Source organism: Apium graveolens, chromosome 4 (assembly GCF_009905375.1).
Source record: "Apium graveolens cultivar Ventura chromosome 4, ASM990537v1, whole genome shotgun sequence".
NCBI classification, from domain to species: domain Eukaryota; kingdom Viridiplantae; phylum Streptophyta; class Magnoliopsida; order Apiales; family Apiaceae; genus Apium; species Apium graveolens.
The window spans coordinates 22,633,700-22,640,407 of record NC_133650.1 but is presented as its reverse complement, the minus strand read 5'-3'; the positions used below and the strand labels follow the sequence as shown (position 1 = coordinate 22,640,407).

General features: G+C 37.4%; 1 non-coding gene across 1 annotated transcript; it reads right to left on the bottom strand.

The window, feature by feature from the left end:
• Positions 1–6,109: 6,109 nt before the first annotated feature.
• Positions 6,110–6,216, bottom strand: LOC141722693 (small nucleolar RNA R71). The gene has a single exon (XR_012575698.1). It is a non-coding gene; the product is annotated as a small nucleolar RNA R71 (small nucleolar RNA).
• Positions 6,217–6,708: the final 492 nt, after the last annotated feature.

The window sequence follows — 6,708 nt, the reverse complement described above, 5'->3', positions numbered from 1 at the left end:
ATTTAGCATCAGAGTTTATGTTAACATTTTTCTTATCAGAACTTACACTATCAGACTTTGAATCAGAATTTATACTAGAAGGAACAATGGAAACTTTCTTCAAAGAAGGTTTTATTTGATAATAATCATAGTACAAACTATGATATTCCTTACAAGTATAAATGGAATGCCATAAACTACCACAATGAAAACAAGGATTTAGTGGTTTGTATCTAACAGACTGACTCTTAACTCCTGATTTTGAAGGTAAGGAGTTAATATTCTTATTCTTCCTGCAAAAAGAAGCCAGATGGTTAGAACTTCCATAGTTATGACATGTTTTCCTAGGAGCATCAGGAACAGGTTTATAATCATTGCTTTTATTCACACCTTCCTTTCCATTCCTATTTTTCCTAGGTGATTTTACCTTGTTTGCATTCTTGACATCTTTCAGCTTATGCTTAAGCTGCTTCTTTGTCATTAAGCCTATGTTCACTTAGCTGTCTTTTCCTATTTTAGTTTGTCAGAAGTTAATTCCTCTTTAACTTCTGATTACTCATTTTCAGACTTTACAGTTACAAACTTAACAGGTTTAAACTTTGGCTTTTGCTTAACAACAGGCTTAATTTCTTCAGTTCCTTTATCATTCTTATCTTCTCCATAACCTAAGCCCTCTTTCCAGTTTCCACTACTTAGCAAATTTTGAGTTGTTTTGCCAGAGTTAGTCCAAGTCCTGATAATCTCTCTTTCCTTTTCTAACTCAGTTTTTAGAGATTCATTTAATTTTAGCACTTCATTCCTAACATAAAAAGCATCATCTCTATCCTTCTGAGTTTGATGGAACATGACTAACTCTTTTTCTAAGAAATCATTTCTTTTCTTATATGCAAGATTTTCAGAAGTTAATCTTTCACATGTTAAAGTTTGATCTCTATAGCTAACAAACATGGTTTTAAGATATCTTCTCAACTCATTAATATCATCAGTATGAAAAGCATAAGTAGTCTGAGGTACCTTTGTTTCAGCAGCTTCAGAACTGCTCTCAGCACTTTCTTTATCAGCATTTGCCATCAATGCATAGTTTTCCTCACTTTCAGAGTCTGAGGTGTCTGTCCAGCTTTTCTGCTTTGTGACAAGAGCCTTGCCTTTGTCACCCTTTACCTTCTTGCAGTCAGGAGATATGTGGCCTTTCTCACCACAGTTATAGCATTTAATATTGGTGTAATCTCCTCTATCAGACTTTCCTCCTCTGCCTTCAGATCTTCTGAAATTCTTTTTATCAGAACTTATGCCTTTCCTGGAAAACTTCTTTCCCTTCTTGAACTTCCTGTATGCAATCTTTGTGATTCCTTTCACCATAAGAGCACACAGCTTCATCATCTCCTCATCAGCATCAGTCTCAGCCAAGCTTTCAGAATCTGAGTCATCATCACTCTCAGAACTTGATGACTCAGTATCAGACTTTATGAAAAGAGCTTTACCCTTGTCTTTCTTTGAGGAAGCTGCTTTGGGGAATTTTTCTTCAGCCTTAAGAGCAACTGTCCTTGACTTTCCTCCTTTCCTCTTGCTTCTTTGTTCCATCTCCAGCTCATGAGTCTTGAGCATTCCATAGATTTCGTCAAGAGTTGTTTCATCAAGATTGTAGTTGTCTCTTATTGTCGTTGCCTTCAAATCCCAGCATTCAGGAAGAGCTAACAGGAACTTAAGGTTTGAGTCTTCAATATCATACTCTTTATCAACCAATGACAAATCATTCAAAAGTTTGACAAATCTATCATATAAATCATTCAATGACTCATTAGTCTTTGAGTCAAAGTGTTCATATTCTTGAATGAGTATTGTCTTCCTGTTCTTCTTAATCGTGACAGTTCCCTGACACCTTATTTCCAGAGCATCCCATATCTCCTTAGCAGTCTTGCAGTTGATTACCCTATTTGACATTACATTATCAATGGCACTATGTAGTAAGTGTCGTACCTTAGCATCCTTAGCAATTGATGCTATGTCCTCAGCAGTATAATCACTCTTCTCCTTTGGTACGGTCTTTGCTGCTTCACCTGCAACTGCAACAGCGAGTTTGGTTGGTTTGTGAGGACCTTCCTTGATTCTATCAAGGTATTATGGATCTGTTGCTTCCAGGAACATGGTCATCCTTACCTTCCATATGGGATATTCAGATGGTCTCAGTATAGGAACTCTGATGGTCTCATACCGACTCTGAATTTGTGTCTTTGGTGGTTCCTCAGTTTTGGTAGGCTTAGTTGGAGTTTCTGTGTCCGACACGATTGTGTTTGGATCTTTAACTGTATGTATGTTAATAGATAGGCTCTGATACCAATTGTTAGGTCACACACACTGTAGAGGGGGTGAATACAGTGTATAGTACACTCAAATCGAACTTTAAGAACTTAAGTAACAGAAAACAAACTTTATTGAAACAATAAACTCTGTTACAGTATGGAACTGTTACCTCTCAATGATGAACAAATATCACGAGAGCTGCTAGGGTTACAATGAATAATCTTTTCTAATAATGATAACACTTATAGTGTAAACCCTATGTCTGTGTTTATATACTACACAGTTACAAGATAATCGCTAATTGATATGGAATATAATTCTGCTTCCTAAAATATATCAATCAGATATCTTTTCTTCCAAGTATTCCATTCTTTACAGAATTCCTTCTTCATGCATATCTCTTCTTATGTTTATCTTGATCTTCTTTCCTTTAATCAGCTACTGTCCTTATCTGATTGTCCTTCAACACTTAAGTTCTGATATCTATCTTCTGATGATTATCTCCTGATAACATTTGTACTGATATCCTTAAGTCCTGACTTCCAGTATAAGTACTGATCAACAGTTAAGTACTGATTTATTCTGTTCAAGTAAGATCTGAAAGCTAAACATAAAACATATTAGCCATGGCATTATCAAATATATCTAACATTATACAAATATATAGTGGAAAGTGACTCTTTTAAGGTGCAAAGTGACTCTAATATGGTGAATAGTGAATTACATGGTTGATTAGAGCCAAAATGTGAAACAAAATTGACTTGTCTGAAAGTGGAACTAAGAGGTGATAAAACGATGTCAAATTGAATGTATATGATGTTAACATGTTAATTGTACAAATATATGGTGGAAAGTAACTCTTATAGACTGATATATTTAGTAGATTTCAAAAGCTACTAAATGCTCTAAAGTTGCATGGAAGAGTCTATCAAACAAAAGACTCTAACCTCAAGTTTCTTAGATCTCTCCCAAAGGAGTGGAAGCTAATAACAGTCTCTTTGAGAAATTCTCAGGATTACAAGTTCACCTTGGAGAGACTTTATGGCATCCTGAAAACCTATGAGCTTTAAATAGAGAAAGATGAAAGGATGGAGAAAGGAAGGAAGAAATGAGGATACATAGCACTTGTTGCTGAGTTAGAGAAGGAGAAAGAGGTGAAGGTAGAAGCTGTTGAGTCTACTTCTAAGGTCTGTGAAAGCAAGGGTAAAGGGCTGGTAGATGAAAATGAAGATCAGTTGAGCCAAGATGATATAAATGATATTGATGAGCATCTAGCATTTTTATCCAGGAGATTTTCCAAGCTCAAATTCAAGAAGAATTTTGGAGCAGCCAAGCCAAATAGAAACATAGTTGATAAGTGAAAATTCAATTGTTTCAAATGTGGCTTGGAAGGTCATTTTGCTAATGAGTGTAGAAAGTCTGATTCCAGCAAAAAGAAGTTTGAGCATGTTGATTATAAGAAGAAATACTTTGAGTTGCTCAAGCAAAAGGAAAGGTCTTTTATTACACAAGAAAATGACTGGGTTGCAGATGGATTGGATGAAGATGAAGAAACAAGCTATGTCAATCTAGCCCTAATGACCAAATCAAATGAAACAGAGACCAGTTCTTCAAGCAATCAGGTAATCACCACTAACCTAGCACATTTATTTAAAGCTGAGTGTAATGATGCAATAAATGACATGTTTACAGATTTATATCTGATAAGTGGCATTTTATACCACTTAGAACGTCTTAAAATGGCTTAAATTGGTGTCTTGAAATCAAGTATTTTGTGTATTTGATGCGTTTTTCTAGTGTTTATGTATTTCAGGGTATTAGTTGCATTTTGGCGGAGGAATCATCAAGAATAAGCCTTGGCATGTGTTCACCATTGCGAGAGGAAATGAATGGGCAGATTACGGCGAAGAAACGGAGCAAGCTTGGAATTTTTCCAGTAGGGTCCTGCGCGCCCGCACAGCAATGCTGAGCGGCCGCGCAGCAGCCTGCGTGCCCGCGCAAATATGCTGAGCGGCCGCGCAAGGTCGGGGAAAAAGCTGAATTATTTTAGACTTCTACTTCTGTGTGGCTTCCAACTTCTATGTAATCTGAGTTTTATGGGACTATTATATAGGTAGATTTGAGACGTTTTCACAGAGAGTATTAAAGGGATTATGTTTTAGATTGTATTTTATGCAAGAAGCGAAGGAGATAAGGAAGAAGACCGATTTAGCACACCGCAACGAAGAGGAAGCATATATTCTTGTGATTCTTGTTTCGTTGTAACGTTGGATGCTAGTTTTCTTGCTTTGACTTATTTACTCTTGTGACGTACTCTGTTTTAATATAATTAGTGTAGTTATTATTTTCTTGTGTTGTTTGTCATGATTTCATATGAACCCATGATGGCGATAAGTTCTATTATGGGCTAATCGTGATCATGGGGTTACAACGGATTTATTATGGAATTCTTTAGTTAATTGTTTAATACTTTAGTGTGTGATGATTGCATGATATCTAGTATTGGTTGTGCGTATTCGTCTTATGTGCGTCGCGAACATATAAGATAGGGTGTTAATCTCTTGTGAAGTGACGGTGGATCTTGAGATTTAGAACTTGCCATGCTAGCATAGGTTCATGTACGTTGTGCATGATTAGTGGATAACTCTAACAGTTTTATTTGCCCTATGTAATCAAAAGGGATAACTTGTGCTTAAATCGTTGTGTTGTCAATTTCTGTAGATATATAGGAACTCAACATAATTGATGACTATTCAACTTCTATCTTAATTGTGGATGCTTGGTAGAATGGTATTAGTACAATGAAAGTTGGCTTTTATCAGTTTCGTGTTATTCGATTAATGTCATCACTGTCACATGCTAAAGGTAATAACAATGGCTATAGAAGGAAGTAATAATGAAGTTGTGATCTCATGAGTGTTTTATTATTGATAAATTGAAGTGTTAGTTAAGTGGTTAATTGAGTAGTTAATTATAGTTAATATTTAATCAACAATTTTAAGTGTTATTATCTTAACATTGAGAAGTAATCATACATTGGTGAGTGAGTTTAATTAGACAATCATTTAGTCTGAGTCTCTGAGGGAACGAACTAGAAAGTATTCTATATTACTTGTGAACGCGTATACTTGCGTGAATATTAGTGCGTGTTTTCGCCCTAACAAGTTTTTGGCGCCGCTGCCGGGGACTCGGCGTATTTGTTTAGTTTATGTACTTACCATCATTGGTCATTAGGACTCAGTGATTAGGACGTAGTAGTTACTTACTCTTTTCGGTTGTGTTTCAGGTACTTTAGCAAGCGTTTATGCAAACTCGTTCTCGTGCTCGCAAGAGGACTTTAGATACAGCTAAGGAGACAGACGAAGTTCTTGATATTCCGGAGAAGTTAGATTTTGAGGATTCGGATTCAGGAACTGAGCAGAAAGAACCAGTAAACATGGGAGATCGTATTGTTCAAGCTGATCCAGCTCTTATGGATTTTTTTCGGCCTAAAATTGATGACATTCAGTCAAGCATCCTTCATCCGGCTATTCAAGCTAACACCTTTGAAATCAAGCCGGGCACTATTCAGATGGTGCAGAATTCTGTTTCTTTTGGAGGAGCGGCAACTGAAGACCCCAACATGCACATAAGGAATTTTGTCGAGATCTGCAGCACTTTTAAGTATAATGGCGTGACTGATGAGGCTATCAAGTTGAGGCTTTTCCCATTCTCACTGAGGGATAAGGCTAAAGACTGGTTACATTCTGAACCAGCTGGGTCCATCACTACGTGGTAAGATCTTGCGCAAAAGTTTCTGGTGAAGTTTTATCCAATGGCAAAGACTGCTGCTATGAGGAGTGCTCTTACTCAGTTTGCGCAGCAACCTACAGAATCTATGTGCGAGGCTTGGGAACTCTACAAGGAAATGTTGAGAAAATGTCCACATCATGGAATGCCGGATTGGATGGTGATCACTGGTTTTTATAATGGTTTGGGGGCCCAATCTCGGCCCATGCTCGATGCAGCAGCTGGAGGAGCCTTATGGGCTAAAAGCTATACTGAGGCATATAATCTTATAGAGACGATGGCTGCAAATGAGCATCAAAACCCAACTCAGAGGATGACGTCAGGCAAGGTCGCAGGTATTCTGGAAGTTGATGCAGCCACCGCTATTGCAGCCCAGCTCCAAGTGCTATCAATGAAGGTTGATTCTCTGGCTACGTATGGAGTTAATCAAATAGCTATGGTTTGTGAGCTTTGTGCAGGTTCTCATGCTACGGATCAGTGTTCTCTTGTCAACGAATCTGTTCAGTATGTGAATAATTATCAGCGACAACAGCAGCCTGTGCCAGCGACCTATCATCCTAATAATAGAAATCATCCAAATTTCAGCTGGGGGAATAATCAGAATGCTATTCAGCCACCATATCAGCAAGGAGTGAGTAA